Source organism: Eubalaena glacialis, chromosome 5 (assembly GCF_028564815.1).
Source record: "Eubalaena glacialis isolate mEubGla1 chromosome 5, mEubGla1.1.hap2.+ XY, whole genome shotgun sequence".
Taxonomy (NCBI): domain Eukaryota; kingdom Metazoa; phylum Chordata; class Mammalia; order Artiodactyla; family Balaenidae; genus Eubalaena; species Eubalaena glacialis.
This window is the reverse complement of record NC_083720.1, coordinates 7650872-7674624: the sequence shown is the minus strand read 5'-3', so window position 1 is coordinate 7674624 and position 23753 is coordinate 7650872.

Here is a 23753-nt window from a genome sequence, read left to right as displayed (position 1 = left end):
GCCTATTCTCCCACTTTAGTGGCCATACAGGTGTGTCTGTTTCAAACAATTTTCAAACCTATCCCTTAAAAGAAGTTCAGTAAAAAGTATCTTTTCTGGAATCATTCCCTCAAGGTTATGCTCACTAATTTATATTATTAAATATTAATGCATTAATTAATTCAATAAATATGTAACAAATACAAAATATGGTGAATCCTGGAGTAGGCACAGGGGTAATCAGAGCAGGATTCCCACCCCAAGACCCTACAGCATGGTTTGCAAATTACCTAAAGCATATGATGAGACTTTACACGCAAATTAGGGATATATCATCTTTTGAGTACAGTTACATCTCAGACCAACAACCTTAGATGTTATTAGATGGGAAATTGCAAACTTATGGAACTGTTTCTACCAAAGGACGAATCTGGCAGCTTCTTTATTTGAGGTCTGTAATTGTCTCAAGGATCATTTCTTTTGAGTCGTCTTTAGTTTCACTCTCCCCCACTCCTCACAAACTTCACATAATCATAAACGGAGGATAGAAGTGGAGGTGTAACGCATTCTCCTAGCTCCAAACCATTATTTCCCACTGCCTGGTAAAAACTAACTAGGAGATTGAATCATGTAAAACAGAAAATACTCAAACATTGGAGAATGCTTGAGAATGCCTATTCAAAAGGCAAAGTCATAAGAATCACCCATTATTTTGAAGCTCTCAGGACTTTTTTTTTAAATTCAACTGATCATTTTACTGTACTAACAGTGTGGATACTTGGCTCATAACCTACTTACCCACCGAAATACTATCATCAAAGAACAACAATTTTACTATGTAGACACCGATATCAACACCCTAATTTCAGTCTTTTGTTCTCATATCCAGTCATCAAAAACTCTACTGTCCTTTAGCAACCACTCTCATAGCCAGGCCTAAACCCTGTTGACTTGCTGACACTACACAAATGCATGGTCTTAAACCACTGCTAGGTCCTCAAGTGGATTCATTGCTTGGGAATCATTTTTTTGTGCCCACATCTTCATTCCTTTGAGCATATATTTAAAACCTTCACCATTTTCTTCAAACAATTTACACCAGCACCTCACTACTTCTACAGTACAGACCATCTTATCCCACCTCGCACAGATAATGAAGGGGACAGATGCTCAACTTCCTGGCCCTTACCTAAGGAGTCAAAATAGCACGTACCTAATCGTGGTAAATTATACGATTGATCCTATTCTTTCCTCTGACCCTGCTGCAGTAGATTAAATCCACACCTTTTGATGTATGTCTGACTTTGCAGCGCCACCCTGTAGACTACGGAGTACCATTCCCTAAGGCATTACTTTGGGCTCACGTATGTGACTTGCTTTTGTCAATGTGATTTAGTGAATCTATGTAAGCAGAGGTTTTAAGTATTTTACCTTGTTTTGCTTTGCCTCTCGTACTTCAGCCATTCCATTCAGATTGATACAAATTTTCCTAAATAGCCAACAGGAGACAACTGGAGTAGACCTGAACCCAACCAGTAGCCTTAAGCCCAGCCAATCCCAGAAGCGCCCAGTATAAACACAACCTTCCTACAGACCTGAGAGTGAGCAGTAAATATATACTACTGTAAGCTGCTGTAAAGCCGTTTGTTACACAAGATTATTTCAATTGTTACATCATTCTAGCTATCTTTCCTCCTATGGAAAGCGCTGTTTATTCTCTCTAAGGGTTATCCTCAGTGTATTCTGGATTTTACCTTCCCAGGAGTTTTACTTCAATTTGCCCAAACTGACTTCTCTTAGACCTTTTCCACTTTAGGTCGGCTCCTCTTTTCTGCCATAAACTCTCCCCCTCCCCTGCACGGACAGCCTCACTCCATGCACTGCTCAGGCCCCAACAATCTCCTGTGTGACCAGGGCTCCTGTCCTCCCTGGTTAAGCACTGAATGCCTTTTAAACTGAAATGTTTAGAAAATTTCGGAGGAGAGAAGAATAGAAAAGGTAGGATTTCTTTATATATTCCAAGTATGCAATCTCTTCTCACTCTATACATTGCAAATGTTTTATCCTAGACTGATCCATATTTTTTAATTTAGTATCTTTTCTCCTCCCAGAAAATATACATTCTAATGAAGACAAATGTATACCTTTACTAGTATGAGTTGCACTTTTGGGAACCTGACTAAAAGAAAATTTTGTTTAACTGTGGTCATAAATATATCCAGTATTTACTTCTTAGGACTTAACAATTTTCCATTTCATGTTTAGGTCTTCTAATATATTTGTATATATAATGAGCCAGGCTTCTATTTTACGTTTTCCATGAGGCTAGTCAGTTTTTCCATCATAATTTATTGACTAGTTAATATTTTCTCCACTGACTTGTAATTCCTTCTTCCTTATAATAAAAACATCCATAAATTCTTGGGTCTGTCTATGGGTTGGCCATTCTGTTCCACTGGTCAATGTAAAATAATGAACAGTTCCAGAGCTAGGGAGGGAGAGATTTTATTGGAAAGGATTATTGCAAAAGGAGGGAGGGGACTATTACGATAGAGAGAAGAACTACTGTAATGGAACACTCCAAGTGTGAGATCTGCAAGCTTCTCAAAGATAAAGCAAGAGAGGACTTTCCTTTTATAGAGAGAAGTGAACAAGACTACAAAGAACCAGGGGATGAATGAAAGTGGTGTAATCAGTGGATCAGAGAATGTTTTACCCTGAGCCAGCCTATTCTCAGAAGGGACTGTTAATGAGAGGCTTAACCAAACTCTGGTTACCAAACATTTTATTCCAAATGATTAGCGGGGGCAAAACAGTTCAGTTGTCATTTATACAGCCAAGAAAAGAAATTCAGAGGTTCTGTATTTGGTGAATCATGGGTAAGTAAACATGAGTCTGATCTAAGTCATATTGGGGAGGCTGCCTCTTTGCACTAAGCTGTTTCCTGGGAACACAAAATGGTGGGGGTATTTCTTTAACCATGACTGTTGACCAGGATTACAGGGCTGCTGTAAATTTCAACACTGTGATCAACTTGCACGAGTATCATGAGTATGTCCTATAGCTCTGTAAACCTTAATATCTGGTAGAGCAGGCTAATCTTCCTTAATTTGTTTTCAAAACTGTCTTAGGGATTATTGATCCTTTTGCCAATTCAAGAATAATTTGACAATCAATATAAAAATTCATTTTTATAAAACTGGAATTGCATTATATTTTATAGATTAATATAAAAAGAAATGGCAGTTTCAGGACATTCAATTTTCCTCTCCTTATATATGGTATATACCTTCATATAGTTAGATTTTTCTTTTTTTCCCTTCAGGAAAAGTAATGGATTTCCCTATGGGTCTGGTACCATTCTATCTTAAATATATTCCTAGGTATATTATAGTTTCTCATTACTCTTAAAAATGGAATATTCATATTAATAGTACTATATGTCTAATTTTTATAAAATATAAAAGAAAACTATTAACATGTATATTGATTTTAGGTCCAACAAACTTGCTAAATTAATTTGTTATTTCAGTCTGTCTGTAGATTTTCTTGAATTTTCAATATATGTATTAATGCCCTCTGCAAATAACAATGTTCTTTCTTTCTTTCCATTCTTTATAGTTCTGAATTCTTCTTCTAGCACTGGTTTGTAACTCCAGTATACAACACTGAATATAATCAGTGACAGAAGACACCTTGTCTAGTCCCTAAATTTGAGGGAATACTTTAAATTTTTACTGGTATCCACTGAACTGATATTTCACAGAACACATTTTGTAAAGCAACGCTTTACCCTAATACAATGCAGCACTACTTACTTCTTTGCAATTTACACAGTTTAACAAATACAAGGCAAGTTTTTGTTTGTTTGTTTGTTTTTTACCAGATGTAAAATACATAGTCTGTACCTACTGATGATATTAGTGATATTTGTGTAGCATCACTTTTCACCTAAGAAGCAAACAGATTTATTGAATGCATACTACACCTGTTCTGGTCTCAAGGCCAGGATATTATGCTACCTATGCTGCAACTTTAAAGGCATAAAACTAAGTCTGTGGTTCTAATTAGATATATCATCCCTGAGTTCCTTTGATACCACATGTGGTGGCAAGCATAACACCTTGTCATTATAAAATATACATTCTTAACCAATCCAATACCAGGAGTAAAAGGAAATCACTGATGTACTCTATAGTCTGGGGAACTAAAAACAAAACAGAACAAAACAAAACACAAAAAAATAAGAAGCCAAATTCTGAGTAGAGACCCACTAGAGTCCTGACAAGTTTCAAATGGTGCCTATAGCAGAAAAAAGGAAATAACAGCATGTTTTGTGGGCAAATAAAGCATAATTTTGACAGTCTAAACTTCTGAGAACTTCAGAAATACACAGCACGTAAATTCTTGCAGAATGGAATGCCTAACTCTGAAGGAAATTTACATAAACAGAAAAATAAGGTAAACAAGGCAGGAACACTGGGGATCAGAAAAATGAAAAGATTCTGATACTGGATAGGAGTAGAGCCCACAGGAAAATTATTTCAGAAAGCATTTTACCAGCAAACGTATGTAACACTGAGAGTGCCACCTTGAGGGCAAATCCCGTGGAGCCATAAATCCCGAGTGTAGGGTGGGAGGTAGAGCGCTCTCCTGAGTCAGAGAGAGGAAGGGCTCCACAGCAAGGACATACCGCATCATTTAAAACAGAAGAGGAAGACAGCACCGTATGATTCACTCATAGGTGGAATCTGATAAATGAACAAAAAACAAAACAATGAGCTTATGAATACAGAAAACAGGATGGTGGTTGCCTGGCAGGAGTGGGAAAGAATGGGTGATGGGTGTCAAAAGGTACAAACTTTGTTATAAAATGAATAAATCATGGGGATGTAATGTATAGCATGGTGTTTATAGTTAATAATACTGTATTATATATATGTAAGTAACTAGGAGAGTGAATCTTCAAAGCACTCATCACAAAAAAAAAATTGTAACTATATATGGTGACAGATATTAACTGGACTTATTGTAATCACTTTGCAATATATACAAGTATGAAATCATTACACTGTATACCTAAAAAAAACCCCAAGACGGCAGAGGGACCCCCTGGAGCGCAAAGGTGAGGATATTACTACCTACTCCTCCTAAGAGCCTGGGTGCCTTATTTAAACATGGGAAACAGGGTTTTCTTTAATGCCACACTAATTGTCATAAATAATACCTGAAGAGAAAAGAAGAACACACCACTAAAATGTACTAACAAAGCAGAAGAATGTGTAATAATCTAATTTTTCAAAGTAAACTACGGTTTAACCAAATAATCACAGCTTTAAAAGTACAGCGCAAATGAGAAATATAATACAGGACTTCCCCGGTGGCGCAGTGGCTAAGAATCCACCTGCCAACGCAGGGGACACGGGTTCGAGCCCTGGTGCAGGAAGATCCCATATGCCGCGTAGCAACTAAGCTCATGCACCACAACTACTGAGCCTGAGCTCTGGAGCCCACGAGCCACAACTACTGAGCCTGCATGCTGCAACTACTGAAGCCCGCACACCTAGATCCCGTGCTCCACAACAAGAGAAGCCACCACAATGAGAAGCTTGCGCACCACAATGAAGAGTAGCCCCTGCTCGCCACAACTAGAGAAAGCTAGAGTGCAGCAACAAAGACCCAATGCAGCCAAAAATAAATTAATTAAAAAAAAAGAAATAAAATACATACTAATGTGGCAGAACTGAAAAACACAAATCATATCTGTAAGTGTAAGTAAGCTTAAATTTGACACTCTTAGGATGTGAGAACCTACCTCAACATAACAAAGGCCACATATGACAAACCCACAGCTAACATCATACTCAATGGTGAAAAGCTGAAAGCATTTCCTCCAAGATCAGGAACAAGACAAGAATGTCCACTCTTGCCACTTTCATTCAACATAGTTTTGGAAGTCCTAGCCACAACAATCAGAGAAGAAAAAGAAATAAAAGGAATCCAAATTGGAAAAGAAGTAAAACTGTCACTGTCTGTAGATGACATAATACTATACATAGAAAACCCTAAAAATGCTACCAGAAAACTAGAGCTCATCAATGAATTGGGTAAAGTTGCAGGATACAAAATTAATACACAGAAATCTGTTGCATTTCTATACACTAACAACAAAATATCAGGAAGAGAAATCATGGAAACCATCCCATTTACCATCACATCCAAAAGTATAAATTACCTAGTAATACACCTACCTAAGGATGCAAAACACTTGTACTCCAAAAACTATAAGACACTGATGAAAGAAATCGAAGATGACACAAACAGATGGAAAGATATACCATGTTCTTAGATTGGAAGAATCAATATTGTTAAAATGACTATACCACCCAAGGTAATCTACAGGTTCAATGCAATCCCTATCAAACTACCAATGGCATTTTTTGCATATCTGAAACAAAAAACTTTTAAATTTGTGTGGAAACACAGAAGACCCCAAATAGCCAAAGCAATCTTAAGAAAGAAAAACAGAGCTGGAGGAATGAGGCTCCCTGACTTCAGATTATACTATTAAGCTACAGTAATCAAAACAGTATGGTACTGGCCCAAAGACAGACTTACAGATCAGTGAAATGGGATAGAAAGCCCAGAAATAAACCCACGCACCTATGGTCAATTAGTGTGCAACAAAGGAGGCAAGAACGTACAATGTAGAAGACCGTCTTTTTAATAAGTGGTGCTGGGAAAACTGGACAGCTGCATCTAAAAAAATGAAATTAGAACATTCTCTAACACCATACACAAAAATAAACTCAAAATGGGTTAAAACCTAAATGTAAGACCAGACACTATAAAACTCTTAGAGGAAAACATAGGCAGAACACTCTTTGACATAAATTGCAGCAATATCTTTTTCAGTTGTCTCCTAGAGTAATGGAAGTAAAATAAAAAATAAACAAATGCGACCTAATTAAATTTAAAAGCTTTTGCACAGCAAAACAAAACGAAAAGACAACCCACAGAGCGGAAGAAAATATTTGCAAACAATGCGACTGACAAGGGATTAATCTCCAAAACATACAAACAGCTCATGCAGCTCAATAACAAAAAGACAAACAACCCAATCAAAAAATGGGCAGAAGACCTAAATAGACATGTCTCCAAAGAGGACATACAGATGGCTAAAAAGCACATGAAAAGACGCTCAACATTGCTAATTATATTACTCAGCCATGAAAAAAAAGGATGAAATAATGCCATTTGCAGCAACATGGATGGACCTACTACAGATTATCATACTAAGTGAAGAAAGTCAGAGAAAGACAAATATATGATATCACTTATATGCATAATCTAAAAAAAATGGTACAAATGAACTTATTTACAAAACAGACTCACAGACTTAAAAAATAAATTTATGGGAGGAGGGGCAACATGGCGGAAGAGTAAGACGCGGAGATCACCTTCCTTCCCACAGATACAGTAGAAATACATCTACACGTGGAACTGCTCCTACAGAACACCCACTGAACGCTGGCAGAAGACGTCAGACCTCCCAAAAGGCAAGAAAATCCCCACGTACTTCAGTAGGGCAAAAGAAAAAAGAAACAACAGAGACAAAAGAATAGGGACGGGACCTGCACCAGTGGGAGGGAGCTGTGAAGGAGGAAAGGTTTCCACACACTAGGAAGCCCCTTCGTGGGCAGAGACTGCGGGTGGCAGAGGGGGAAAGCTTCAGAGCCACGGAGAAGAGCACAGCCACAGGGGTGCGGAGGGCAAAGCGGAGAGATTCCCGCACGGAGGATCGGTGCTGACCGGCTCTCACCAGCCCGAGAGGCTTGTCTGCTCAGCCGCTGGGGCGGGCGGGGCGGGGAGCTGAGGCTCGGGCTTCGGTGCTAGCCGGGAGGGAGTCCGGGAGAAAGACTGCAGCTGCCGAAGAGGCAAGAGACTTTTTCTTGCCTCTTTGTTTCGCAGCGCACAAGGAGAGGGGATTCAGAGCACCGCCTAAACGAGCTCCAGAGACGGGCGCGAGCCGCGGTGATCAGCGCGGACCCCAGAGACAGGCATGAGACGCTAAGGCTGCTGCTGCCGCCACCAAAAAGCCTGTGGGCGAGCACAGGTCATTCTCCACACCGCCCCTCCCGGGAGCCAGTGCAGCCCGCCACGGCCAGGCTCCCGTGATCCGGGGACAACTTCCCCGGGAGACCGATCGGCGCACCTCAGGCTGCTGCAACCTCACGCCGGCTTCTGCTGCCGCAGGCTCGCCCCACCTCCTCCGTACCGCTCCCTCCCCCCGGCCTGACTGAGCCAGAGCCCCCGAAGCAGCTGCTCCTTTAACCCTGTTCTGTCTGGGCGGGGAACAGACGCCCTCAGGCGACCTACATGCAGAGGCAGGTCCAAATCCAAAGCTGAACCCCGGGAGCTGTACGAACAAAGAAGAGAAAGGGAACTCTCTCCCAGCAGCCTCAGAAGCAGCGGATTAAAGCTCCACAAACAACTTGATGTGCCTGCATCTGTTGAATACCTGAATAGACAACGAATCATCCCAAATTTAGGAGGTGGACTTTGGGAGCAGGATATATTAATTTTTCCCCTTTTCCTTTTTTTGTGAGTGTAGATGTGTATGCTTCTGGGTGAGATTTTGTCTGTATAGCTTTGCTCTCACCGTTAGTCCTAGGGTTAGGTCTGTCCATTTTTTTTTGTTTTTTTTTTACTTAAAAAAATTTTTTTTCCCTAATAAATGTTTTCTTAATAATTTTCTCCTTACTTTCTATTTTTAAAAAATTAAAAAAAATTTTTTAATAAGTTTTTTCATATTTTTTATTTTAAAAAATTAAAAAAATTTTTTTCTTAATAAATTTTTTCTTAATTTTTTTTATTATAAAAATTAATAAATCTATTTTTAAAAATTAAAAAAAATTTTTTTTAATAAGTTTATTCTTAATAATTTTTTTCTTATTTTTTATTATAATAGCTTTATTTTATTTTATTTTATCCTCTTTCTTTCTTTCTATTTTTTTCTCCCTTTTATTCTGAGCCGTGTGGATGAAAGGCTCTTGATGCTCCAGCCAGGCATCAGGGCTGTGCCTCTGAGGTGGGAGAGCCAACTTCAGGACACTGGTCCACAAGAGACCTCCCAGCTCCACGTAATACCAAACGGCGAAAATCTCTCACAGATCTCCATCTCAACATCAAGACCCAGCTTCACTCAACGACCAGCAAGCTACAGTGCTGGACACCCTATGCCAAACAACTAGCAAGACAGGAACACAGCCCCATCCATTAACAGAGAGGCTGCCTAAAATCATAATAAGGCCACAGACACCCCAAAACACACCACCAGACGTGGACGTGCCCACCAGAAAGACAAGATCCAACCTCATCCACCAGAACACAGGCACTAGTTCCCTCCACCAGGAAACCTACACAACCCACTGAACCAACCTTAGCCACTGGGGACAGATACCAAAAACAACGGGAACTACGAACCTGCAGCCTGTGAAAAGGAGACCCCAAACACAGTAAGGTAAGCAAAATGAGAAGACAGAAAAACACACAGCAGATGAAGGAGCAGGGTCAAAACACACCAGACCTAACAAATGAAGAGGAAATAGGTAGTCTACCTGAAAAAGAATTCAGAATAATGATACTAAGGATGATCCAAAATCTTGGAAATAGACAAAATGCAAGAAACATTTAACAAGGACGTAGAAGAACTAAAGAGGAACCAAGCAACGATGAAAAGCACAATAAATGAAATTAAAAATACTCTAGATGGGATCAATAGCAGAATAACTGAGGCAGAAGAACGGATAAGTGACCTGGAAGATAAAATGGTGGAAATAACTACTGCAGAGCAGAATAAAGAAAAAAGAATGAAAAGAACTGAGGACAGTCTCAGAGACCTCTGGGACAACATTAAACGCACCAACATTCGAATTATAGGGGTCCCAGAAGAAGAAGAGAAAAAGAAAGGGACTGAGAAAATATTGGAAGAGATTATAGTTGAAAACTTCCCTAATATGGGAAAGGAAATAGTTAATCAAGTCCTGGAAGCACAGAGAGTCCCATACAGGATAAATCCAAGGAGAAACACACCAAGACACATATTAATCAAACTATCAAAAATTAAATATAAAGAAAACATATTAAAAGCAGCAAGGGAAAAACAACAGATAACACACAATGGCATCCCCATAAGGTTAACAGCTGATCTTTCAGCAGAAACTCTGCAAGCCAGAAGGGAGTGGCAGGATATACTTAAAGTGATGAAGGAGAAAAACCTACAACCAAGATTACTCTACCCAGCAAGGATCTCATTCAGATTTGATGGAGAAATTAAAACCTTTACAGACAAGCAAAAGCTGAGAGAGTTCAGCACCACCAAACCAGCTTCACAACAAATGCTAAAGGAACTTCTCTAGGCAGGAAACACAAGAGAAGGAAAAGACCTACAATAACAAACCCAAAACATTTAAGAAAATGGGAATAGGAAAATACATATCGATAATTACCTTAAATGTAAATGGATTAAATGCTCCCACCAAAAGACACAGACTGGCTGAATGGATACAAAAACAAGACCCATATATATGCTGTCTACAAGAGACCCACTTCAGACCTAGAGACACATACAGACTGAAAGTGAGGGGATGGAAAAAGATATTCCATGCAAATGGAAATCAAAAGAAAGCTGGAGTAGCAATTCTCATATCAGACAAAATAGACTTTAAAATAAAGACTATTACAAGAGACAAAGAAGGACACTATATAATGATCAAGGGATCGATCCAAGAGGAAGGTATAACAATTGTAAATATTTATGCACCCAACATAGGAGCACCTCAATACATAAGGCAAATACTAACAGCCATAAAACGGGAAATCGACAGTAACACAATCATAGTAGGGGACTTTAACACCCCACTTTCACCAATGGACAGATCATCCAAAATGAAAATAAATAAGGAAACACAAGCTTTAAATGATACATTAAACAAGATGGACTTGATATTTATAGGACATTCCACCCAAAAACAACAGAATACACGTTTTTCTCAAGTGCTCATGGAACATTCTCCAGGATAGATCATATCTTGGGTCACAAATCAAGCCTTGGTAAATTTAAAAATATTGAAATCGTATCAAGTATCTTTTCTGACCACAACGCTACGAGACTAGATATCAATTACAGGAAAAGATCTGTAAAAAATACAAACACATGGAGGCTACACAATACACTACTTAATAACGAAGTGATCACTGAAGAAATCAAAGGGGAAATCAAAAAATATCTACAAACAAATGACAATGGAGACACGATGACCCAAAACCTATGGGATGCAACAAAAGCAGTTCTAAGAGGGAAGTTTATAGCAATACAAGCCTACATCAAGAAACAGGAAACATCTCGAATAAACAACCTAACCTTGCACCTAAAGCAATTAGAGAAAGAAGAACAAAAAAACCCCAAAGCTAGCAGAAGGAAAGAAATCATAAAGATCAGATCAGAAATAAATGAAAAAGAAATGAAGGAAACAATAGCAAAAATCAATGAAACTAAAAGCTGGTTCTTTGAGAAGATAAACAAAATTGATAAACCATTAGCCAGACTCATCAAGAGAAAAAGGGAGAAGACTCAAATCAATAGAATTAGAAATGAAAAAGGAGAAGTAACCACTGACACTGCAGAAATACAAACGATCATGAGAGATTACTACAAGCAACTCTATGCCAATAAAATGGACAACCTGGAAGAAATGGACAGATTCTTAGAAATGCACAACCTGCCGAGACTGAACCAGGAAGAAATAGAAAATATGAACAGACCAATCACAAGCACTGAAATTGAAACTGTGATTAAAAATCTTCCAACACACAAAAGCCCAGGACCAGATGGCTTCACAGGCGAATTCTATCAAACATTTAGAGAAGAGCTAACACCTATCCTTCTCAAACTCTTCCAAAATATTGCAGAGGGAGGAACACTCCCCAACTCAATCTACGAGGCCACCATCACTCTGATACCAAAACCAGACAAACATGTCACACAGAAAGAAAACTACAGGCCAATATCACTGATGAACATAAATGCAGAAATCCTCAACAAAATACTAGCAAACAGAATCCAACAGCACATTAAAAGGATTATACACCATGATCAAGTGGGGTTTATTCCAGGAATGCAAGGATTCTTCAATATACGCAAATCAATCAGCGTGATACATCATATTAACAAATTGAAGGAGAAAAACCATATGATCATCTCAATAGATGCAGAGAAAGCTTTCGACAAAATTCAACACCCATTTATGATAAAAGTCCTGCAGAAAGTAGGCATAGAGGGAACTTTCCTCAACATAATAAAGGCCATATATGACAAACCCACAGCCAACATTGTCCTCAATGGTGAAAAACTGAAACCATTTCCACTAAGATCAGGAACAAGACAAGGTTGCCCACTCTCACCACTATTATTCAACATAGTTTTGGAAGTGTTAGCCACAGCAATCAGAGAAGAAAAAGAAATAAAAGGAATCCAAATCGGAAAAGAAGAAGTAAAGCTGTCACTGTTTGCAGATGACATGATACTATACATAAAGAATCCTAAAGATGCTACCAGAAAACTACTAGAGCTAATCAATGAATTTGGTAAAGTAGCAGGATACAAAATTAATGCACAGAAATCTCTTGCATTCCTATATACTAATGATGAAAAATCTGAAAGTGAAATTAAGAAAACACTCCCGTTTACCATTGCAACAAAAAGAATAAAATACCTAGGAATAAACCTACCTAAGGAGACAAAAGACCTGTATGCAGAAAATTATAGGACACTGATGAAAGAAATTAAAGATGATACAAATAGATGGAGAGATATACCATGTTCTTGGATTGGAAGAATCAACATTGTGAAAATGACTCTGCTACCCAAAGCAATCTACAGATTCAATGCAATCCCTATCAAACTACCACTGGCATTTTTCACAGAACTAGAACAAAAAAGTTCACAATTTGTATGGAAACACAAAAGACCCCGAATAGCCAAAGCAATCTTGAGAACGAAAAATGGAGCTGGAGGAATCAGGCTCCCTGACTTCAGACTATATTACAAAGCTACAGTAATCAAGACAGTTTGGTACTGGCACAAAAACAGAAATAGAGATCAATGGAACAGGATAGAAAGCCCAGAGATAAGCCCACGCACATATGGTCACCTTATCTTTGATAAAGGAGGCAAGCATATACAGTGGAGAAAAGACAGCCTCTTCAATAAGTGGTGCTGGGAAAATTGGACAGGTACATGTAAAAGTATGAAATTAGAACACTCCCTGACACCATACACAAAAATAAACTCAAAATGGATTAAAGACCTAAGTGTAAGGCCAGACACTATCAAACTCTTAGAGGAAAACATAGGCAGAACACTCTATGACATAAATCACAGCAAGATCCTTTTTGACCCAGCTCCTAGAGAAATGGAAATAAAAACACAAATAAACAAATGGGACCTAATGAAACTTAAAAGCTTTTGCACAGCAAACGAAACCATAAACAAGACCAAAAGACAACCCTCAGAATGGGAGAAAATATTTGCAAATGAAGCAACTGACAAAGGATTAATCTCCAAGATTTACAAGCAGCTCATGCAGTTCAATAACAAAAATACAAACAACCCAATCCAAAAATGGGCAGAAGACCTAATAGACATTTCTCCAAAGAAGATATACAGATTGTCAATAGACACATGAAAGAATGCTCAACATCATTAATCATTAGAGAAATGCAAATCAAAACTACAATGAGGTATCATCTCACACCAGTCAGAATGGCCATCATCAAAAAATCTAGAAACAATAAATGCTGGAGAGGGTGTGGCGAAAAGGGAACACTCTTGCACTGTTGGTGGGAATGTAAATTGATACAGCCACTATGGAGAACAGTATGGAGGTTCCTCAAAAAACTAAAAATAGAACTACCATACGACCCAGCAATCCCACTACTGGGCATATACCCTGAGAAAACCATAATTCAGAAAGAGTCATGTACCAAAATATTCATTGCAGCTCTGTTTACAATAGCCAGGACATGGAAGCAACCTAGGTGTCCATCATCGGATGAATGGATAAAGAAGATGTGGCACATATATACAATGAAATATTACTCAGCCATAAAAAGAAATGAAATGGAGGTATTTGTAATGAGGTGGATGGAGTTAGAGTCTGTCATACAGAGTGAAGTAAGTCAGAAAGAGAAAAACAAATACAGTATGCTAACACATATATATGGAATCTAAGGAGAAAAAAAAAAAAAGGTCATGAAGAACCTAGTGGCAAGATGGGAATAAAGACACAGACCTACTAGAGAATGGACTTGAGGATATGGGGAGGGGGAGGGGTGAGATGTGACAGGGTGAGAGAGTGGCATGGACATATATACACTACCAAATGTAAAATAGATAGCTAGTGGGAAGCAGCCGCATAGCACAGGGAGATCAGCTCAGTGCTTTGTGACCACCTAGAGGGGTGGGAGTGTGGGAGGGAGGGAGATGCAAGAGGGAAGAGATATGGGAACATATGTATATGCATAACTGATTCACTTTGCTATAAAGCAGAAAGTAACACACCATTGTAAAGCAATTATACTTCAATAAAGATGTTTAAAAATAAAATAAAATAAAATAAACTTATGGTCACCAAAGGGGGAAGGTGGCCGGGAGGGATAAATTAGGAGGTTGGGATTAACATATACACACTACTATATATATAAACTAGATAATCGACAAGAATCTACTGTATAGCACAAGGAACTCTACTCAGTAGTCTGTAATAACCTATATGGGAAAAGAATCTGAAAAAGAATAGATATATGTATAACTAAATCACTTTGTTGTACACCTGAAACTAACATAACATTGTAAGTCAACTATACTCCAATATAAAATAAAAATTTAAAAATATATATACATATATATAAACAGAAAACTCCCTAAAAATTAAAAAAATCACAGCTTTAAAAAGCGCAGCTCAAATCAGAAATAAAATACACACTAATGTGGCAGAACTGAAAAACAAACACAAATCATAGCTATAAGTGTAAGTAAGCTTGAATTTGAAACAGTTAAGGTATGAGGAGATTTACATAAGCTTCACTTTCATGGAACACCAGGAAAAAAGTCATGATAATATACAAAATCATGATTATCTATAGAAATATAAAGAGCGGTACATGCAAAAAAACTCCAATTTCCTAAGAGTGAACTCTGGTGAGCCACAAGACACATTAATTTCTGAGAGCAAACAAAAAGTGTGAGCAAGGGTAGATGGAGGTGAAAGCCTGCCAAAGAGAATGTATCAGCTCAGAAAGAGGGCAGTTGAGCTATTAGTGATATGGGGTGTGACAGGTGGGACCCATTCAAGACTGAAAGAATTCCAATTGCAAGATTAATTTACTTGGGAAATCATCCTCCTCATCCCTACCCTCTAAAATGCCCTATGCTGTATTTTAACGGCTTAATAACGAACAATACTTAATCAACATTTTTCAAAAAGAAATACATCTGTCACCAACTGCTTTCAAAATGTATGAAATATCTTCCCATTACCAGGTGTTAGGAATAAGGGAATATTGCAGAAATTAATATATTTTTGGTTCATTATATATATCATATATATGATTATAGTATATGACATAATAGTTAATATACTATATAATACCATATATGTATATACATGATACATATCATATATACACACTCACATATATGGGTAATTACGTGCCCTCATTCTTTTACCAGGTAACATTATCCCCAAATTCCTCAATTAAAACTGACCTCAAAAATGCAAGAATATGCTGTCAATTTTTTTTCCTCTCTCCATATATTAATTGAAGAAACTTATTCAATCCCTACCATATGCCAAACACAGTGCCAGTACCAGAAAAAACAAGATGAATATTAATAGTCTTTATCTTCAGAAAGCTTATAGTTAGAGCAGATCAGACATGAGGACTATAATTATCATACCTTATGGCAAATGCGGTGATACAGCATGTCCTAATGATTATTTAAACAGAAAAAAAGCTTTCTATTTTTAATCCCATTCTTAGTGATAAATGCTTTCAAATGGTTAAGGAAAGCTTTCTGGATTAGAGACTATCTATCCAAATCTTAAAAGTCAAGAAGGATTAGTCAAGCACGGATTACAGACTGAGGCAACAGCAAGAACAGAGTATGGTATTGACAGATACAAACAATAAGATGTGCTCAGAGAAATAAAGCAGACCAGCACTTCTGGGGCATGTATTTTCTGGCATGGGGTGGTAGTTATGTGTGTGTTGGAAACCGTAGTGGTGAAAAGAGTTGGAAAGATTTCAAAGATGAAATCAAAGAGAGAAAGAGATGAACGAATTTGACTCAATAGAATTTTATATTGTAAACAGCCCTAATCGAATATGATTTGTTTGTTGAACTGCCGACCTCCTCCTCCTCCTCCTGATTAATGAATTGTATTTCCAAAAATCACAAAAGGTCAATAATTATGCCATGAATCACAAAATGACTACACAAATGGCACTTGATTTTTTTTTTAATCCATTGCTCTAGTGTAGGTGTGAGAGCTGGATTTGAGGAATATACAACTAAAAGCACAAAAAAGGAATTAGAAGACTTTGGCATCAATGCAAATCAGTCTTGATGAGAATTTATTCTAGAACTATCTCCAGTGATACTAAGATGGTGGAGCGGAACAGACAAATGTAAGAACAGTGGTTGTGAACTGAGGGTGAGAGAAGAATCAAGGACAAACTAGAGTTTCTAATTTCAGGACTGGACGTGGAAGAGCTGAGAGGCTAGATACAGAAAGTAAATACAATATTTAAATGTGAACACTAAACAATATACTAAAAAGTGATGCAGAAATGGAGCTAATCTTGTTTGACAGTTTAAGGTAAACAGTGATTAGAATAAGTACTAAGCATTATGTCAATGTTGTTTGCTTTGACAAAGCCAGGTGACAAATTCTAAAAAGATTAAGTTTATTGTTGGTGCTCTATTATCCTCAGGTAAGGACAGGCAGAAAGGACTAATTTTCAGCAGTCATTATCATCACAGACACATTCCCTGGGAAATTTACTCAACATGCTCATTTCAAACAAAACGTTCTGTAGTGTTCACTGTGTAAAACACAGTTTAAATCATAGGGTAGTGATAGAGGAGGATATCAGGTACAAATTTAAACAAATTCAAACAGTTCTGAATGAAATGAAATTAATAGTCAACTAGAATTCCTTGTCCGAAGGCTTTACCAACTCAACGTGTTTGCTGAACATCTGCTTTTCTCCTCTTACGGTTTCCCAGCAATCGGCAGCCTGTAGCATTGTATGAAGCTGTGCTTTAACGAATCCTTGAGCGTTCTTCGAGTCTAGTTACCTGGAGTTATCCTCCTTGGTTTGCTGGGAGGAAGTGCTCCAGTTCCTTGAGTACCTTCATAGACACTGCAGAGGGGCACAAGGGACAGGGTCTTCCAGAGGCAGAGATGGAAGTATTGCCGCTAAAGCAGGCACTGGGCAAGCACACTCCACTGCTGCCTTATTTCCCTCTAGATGCCCATCAGCCGCAGTCCAGGTTGGTATGTAAAGGCTTTGCAGAGACAGTCCTCAAGTGCTTCCTCCAACAGAGGGCTTTTGGGTGAAGAATCAAGCTTACCATTTTGAGGAATAATGTGGGTTTCTTCCAATTTTTTCTTTAGCTCAGAAGTTAAACTTAGGCTTTCCCTACTAAAGAAAGTTATCCCAAGAGGAAACAATGGCGCTGTCACTTAAAAATGAATGTTAAAATAGCAACCAATCAACCAACCAACAAAAGCCACAGAAAATAAATAAATGTGGAGGTCAGTTCTAGCTTTCACCAGTCACTCCTATCTTTACATGGTAAAGAAATAGAATTGTCATTGTTTACCCATGAAGATAAATATTTTTTCTGTTTCCACTAACATTTACTAAGCATGAACTCTGTACCAGGAATTGCATCTTCATGTTGTCTCATTTTAGCCTAACAACAATCTGGGGATATAATTCTGCTTATTTTACAGCTACAGAAATGAGGCTCAAAAGGGTTGAGAGTTCCACTCACAATCACCGCTTAGTTGCAGGGACTGAATCTGAATTCAAGGCTATTGGCTTGAACTCTAGGGCTCTCTCTGGACCCACAATGACCCTGTTCAGACGCACCTGTGAGCCCCAGCCTGAAAGTGTGCTGGCTCCTCACGTGCTCTTATGTCTCCTGTCATATCCTGATAGCATCCTCGTGGCCTGAGAACCTATGAGAAACCTGCAAGCAGAAGAGCGTTTTGGAAGCTGAGTGGTATGTGTAATGGAGATGGCCCCCTGCTTAAACACAACTCATACACATGTACATATACATTCACATCCACACTCTACCCAGTGAAACTTCCCCAAGGACCAAGAGAACATGGGTCATTACTTAAAAGAGAATCTACCTACATAAAGATATTTTTAAATTTCTATTTTAAAGGGATGTAAATCCAGTGACTCACGTTTCCCTTAAGGTTACACTATTTTAAAAATAGATTCTAAACATTTACCGATACACTCTTGGTTTAATATGTCTCTAAAATAATCTTCAAAGTAATTGAAACTAATTCGTTTATTCTCAAGAATTCCATGGTATATGGCTTAACCAACAGAGCATGGGTTCTGAAAAGGCTATACATATAATGAGATTCTCTAAGAAGGCATGGGGACAGGGAGAGAGTTACTTATAGAAAAAAAAAAAAAGAAGGGAGACCAATAAATATTACACATAAATATGTATGATATATTGAAAGCTATCTAATAATATATCACCCATTAAGTGTTAATTTCTAATGATTAAATACGCAAGATCTTTTATATATATTTAATTGCCAAGTAATCAAGATGCTTCTTAAAGTATTCCAGTGCATAAGTTTCTAATAAATTTTAAGTTATCACCATGCAAATAAACAATGAAATATCCCCAAATAAAAATACAATAGTATTAATTTCAAATAGTCAAATACAGTATTAACTAAAGTTAAAGTTCCTTTCAGTGCTCATTTTCATTCTCAACATTAGATGCTGTTTCAGAAAGAGTCATTTTCCCCTTTCATTCTCATACACAAACACATATTTACATAAATATAACTGCTGTACTTGAAGAGAATAAAAATTGGAGAATTTGGGAGTCAACGCAATATTATTATTACTTGCCATCAGCAGAGAAGAAGATGCTGGCCTAAAATCCTAAAGAAATACATTTTTTTCTTTCTCTCCTTCCCTCCTATCCTCCTTCCTTTCTTTCTTTCCCAAGAGCTACATATAATATTCCATTTAGAATATTTCAGAGATTATTTGAATTATGAGATTATGCACCTCTTTTTAACTATATGCTCAACCCAGGTTTACAGTTAGATGTTAAGTACATAAGAAAAGCAACATGTCTTTCTTAATATTGATTTAATGTCTTTGGACAGCTGTAACTTTCTTACAGGAGATCTAATATAGCAAGAGACAAACACCTAATTCTCCACTCAAAGCCTACAGAGACTCAGCTCGGCTTCCTGGTAACTTCCTGTCCCTTGCTTTGACTTTCTGAACTCACTGCTTCTCCAACTTTTCCTGAACTGTATCCAATTTCTAGGCTTAGCCTATTAATTTGCAACAAATCTAGTTTGTCTTCACCATGCATAAGGGTATGGACTGAACCTTCTTCTGCAAATAGCACAGCATGCCTTTCCCGGTTTCTGGCCAGTTGCACCTGCCACCCCAGTCTCCTGCTGCTGCTGTCACTGCCTTGTGCAGCTGTGCTACACAGTTCCACAATTCCCTTCTTCCGCAGTGTCGGCATCCTACGATGAACATGGAAGCTGTCTTTTGAGCAACAGACAATGACTATTTTTGAAGGCAACATCCCAGTTTATTAAATAATTTGTTCCTGACCAGAATGAAACACTATATTACATGTTGGTAGACATGTTAGTTAAATCACCTGTTCAGATATACCCCAAATAGTTGGGAATATTGATCAGCAAGGATCCCAGAAAATAATTTCCCATTTGCTTTCCATGAATGTATTTAAGAATACAAAATAATTAAAACAAACTATTCCTCAAATAAGGTAAGCCTCATATTATTTATACAAGGAAAATATAACCTTATTCACAGTCTCAAAATAAAATTGCCTACGTGTAGTGGTGCGAGCTGAGACACGCTTAAAAGCGTATCAATACCCTAAATACGTACACTCCCTATTACAAAGCTGACATTCTCATTTCTTGAAAAAATTATCATCTCCTTAAGGCTCTTATGCAATGCTTATCTTCTACTGATTACATTACACAATAGGAAGATACTAATATGATAGCAAGTGTCTTACTCCCTTTCAAGCTTGGTCCCTTGACTTTCATTATTACCACTCTAGGCTCCAGCCAAGCTACACTAATTATTTCTCAAACATATATAAATGTTTCTTCCTCCCGGCCTATTTTTACATAAAGATTGACAACTTTTAACATGTATTCGTCCATATTCAACAAATATTTATTGAGTCACTATTATATGCAAATAGTTTGACTAGCTGTTGGGAAGACAAGAGATTAAAAAAAAGACAGTGTCTGTCCCCATGGATCTCACCATCAAAGTATCTAAAATTCTGCTTGTCCTCTACATGTCTACTCAATAATCTCCGGCCATCTTTCAAGGTTAGTCATTGATTTTAAGGATTCCAATATATTAAATTTCACGTCACTTTAAGGTATGAAACAACTGGTAGTTTTGCTGTGATATGATTATTTCAGATATCACTCTGTAGCTTCATTTGCTTTTGATTCTTTCTCCAGTGGCTCAACTGTCCTATGCTCATTACCAATACCCTCACCCAAGTCCCCTTTTTTCATTTTAGTGTACAACCCCTTATACCATTACATCTTTCTTCCAAAGAAAATGCTGAGCAAAGATGAGTTGTATGTAGTTTTCTGAAGCTCAGCTTCGCTTATGGAGGAGTTGAATAGATATGAAATGTAGACAGAATCATTCCACCTAGTCTATCTAAAAAGAATCACAACTGGGCAGAGATGAGGAGCTGGCCAGAAGCAAGATTCTGAATGCTCCACTTAAGGGAGTTAAACACTGCAAGAAAGTACTAGAACAGATACAGCTATAGTCCAGTTTCTAGAGGGCCATAGTCTAAGATGGACCGAAGTTCAAAAAAGCAGCAAGATCGGTGAAAGCTAATAATTGACATATTTATAAATATGTAGTTTATACATTGTACATATGTTTCTTCACAGTTTTTTCACTCTCCACCAATAGTCTATTTATTGTCTTTCCCGCCTTCCCCTACTGCACAGTCCCAAAGCCAACAGCGAACACTTTAGGTTCTTGTTATGGGAACAATCCAGATTCCAAGAGTTGGGAAAGAGACTGATGCTGGGAACGCTAAAGTCACACTGCATAGGGAAGTGTGTCAGGATGGGAGAAAGCTTTGGCAGAGCAGCTCAATTGCAGTAGTTATGCAAAAACCTGACAGGAATCAGTTTTCATGAAATGCTAAGGACTGGAGTTAGCAAAGAAAACAAAATGAAGAATTGGAGTTAGCAAATGCAGACTGCTCATTTACAGAGTTACATTATAAAGATAAAGAAACGTGAAGCTAGCTAGACGATTAAGTGAGGGCAAGAAAAGTGTTTCTTTTGTTTGCTTTTTGTTTAATGGGGAAAATAACAGTATATTTGCAAGCTCATGGAAATAATACAGCATAAGAGGAAAACTATATGATGCAAAAGGGAAAACTGCCTGAGCAATATATTTATATAAGAATATGCCATCTAGCGTACAAGTGGATGCTTAAACAAAGTCAAGAACAGAGACACTTCTTTTGTGGTGAAAGAAGAAAAAGTGGAGTATTTGGGCAAAAATGCTATATAGGTGGCATAATGTGGTTGTGAGAGCTTGACAAACTACTTTGAGATTGTTATTTTTTTTGAAATAGGAAGTAAAAGTTATCAGCTGAGGGGAAGAATTAGGTAGGAGATACTGGAGGTTTGAAGAGAGTGGAAAGAGTGTTCACCTGGGAGTGTAAGTAAATAAAGTGGTATAATTTCAGCACAGTAGCCACCATTAAAGTTGGTAAATGTTAATCTTAAATGAGATAATCAGCTGGTTGTAGTTTTTAGTTGCCACATTTAGCTCGGCAGAGAATAGGAGAGGAGATAAAAAACGTTCATCAAGGTTTTGATTTAGACAAGCAAGTGAGACAAATTATGGAGTGGGGGACGTTGGTGAAAAGTATGAGGAAGTGATGTTAATGACTGACTACGAAATTAAACTAGAAATGAGAACCTGATGGGATAAAATACATTGGAAAATTGAAAGAAACTAAATATTGTAGGTTACACTGAGGTGGAGGAATTGATAGAGTCCTAGAATGAGATAGCTGGAAAAATGAGTTGGTGGAGTAAAGAGTGGAATATTTGAAACTAAGAATTTTCAGGAATTGCAGTTATATTGGTAAAGACGAGATCTACAATGTGATCAGGGGAATAAATGGGATGGATGTCAAGAAATGAAGGAGAAGAGGCCAAGAAGCTAATAAATCAGGTTACTGGGAAAATAATCTACTAAATTCTAATAACTAGTATATTGAAATAACCAGGAATAATGGCAGGATTAGTGGTGGAGAGAGTGACAATGAGCCAGGTAATAAAACCCCCAAGTTGCAGTAACCGGCTGCAAAAGAATGGGCTGGTAGAGTCTGATGATATGAGAGTCCAAGCTGGTCATTCTTATGGAAGAAAGGGGAGATGATCTGAAAGAAGGAGTGAGAGGGCACACCTCAAAGTGGTCTGCACATGGGAAGCCAGCATAAGAAGGACGGGGATACGGGACTCAGATTTCAGGTTGAGCAAGAGGCAAAGGCCATGTCCTCAAAAGTGCCTGATTATATAAGAGACTTGCTGATGACAGACAATGAGCTCTTAAGGTCTAAAAGGTTTTTTGGTTTGTTTTAAGGAAATGGAGACTGGTAAGAGATGTAATCACAGGAGTGATCACAGGAATGATCCCTAGAGTTATAAGTGGATCAGAACCAGAGTATGATAGATGATAAGAGAATTCTGAGCTGCTTGTGCTAGCAGATAAACAGAAATAAAAGCCATGATGCAATTGGTCCTAACAGGCCCAAGGCAGACATCGGTGGCAAGCTGTGCATGTTGTGGAGAGTGAGAAGCAGGAATGTTGCCAGGAGCCCCCACTTCCTGCTGAGGGAAATAAGAAAGAAAAAGACCAAAAGTAAAACAGAACATGCATCCTCCCAAAATACTGAAATCATGCACGGGGGGAAAAGAGAAATTTTCTCAGTACTCCTATTAGTATGCTCAGAGAGTTTTAAAAGTTTTTTCCATCTATATGAAAATGTAATTGGATACTATAAAAAGGAAACAACCCACAAACCAAAAGTGTTCTTACGTAATACAAATAATTTAAGGGAAAAAAAAAAAAACACTCTAAAAAGATAATTGATCAACAGCCTAGAAGATGTAATTGAAGGAAACTACAAAATATAGAGCAAAAAGAGAGTAAAAAAACAAGAGGAAGTTAAGCAAAATAGAAAATCAACTGAAAATGCAACTAAAAGACAAGTAAGGAAGTTCAAATGTCAGAGAAGAATTATGGGGCTGATATCCAGGGGAAAAAAAGAAGAAATGCTAACCATACCTTTGAGTCAATTTTACCATAGAAGA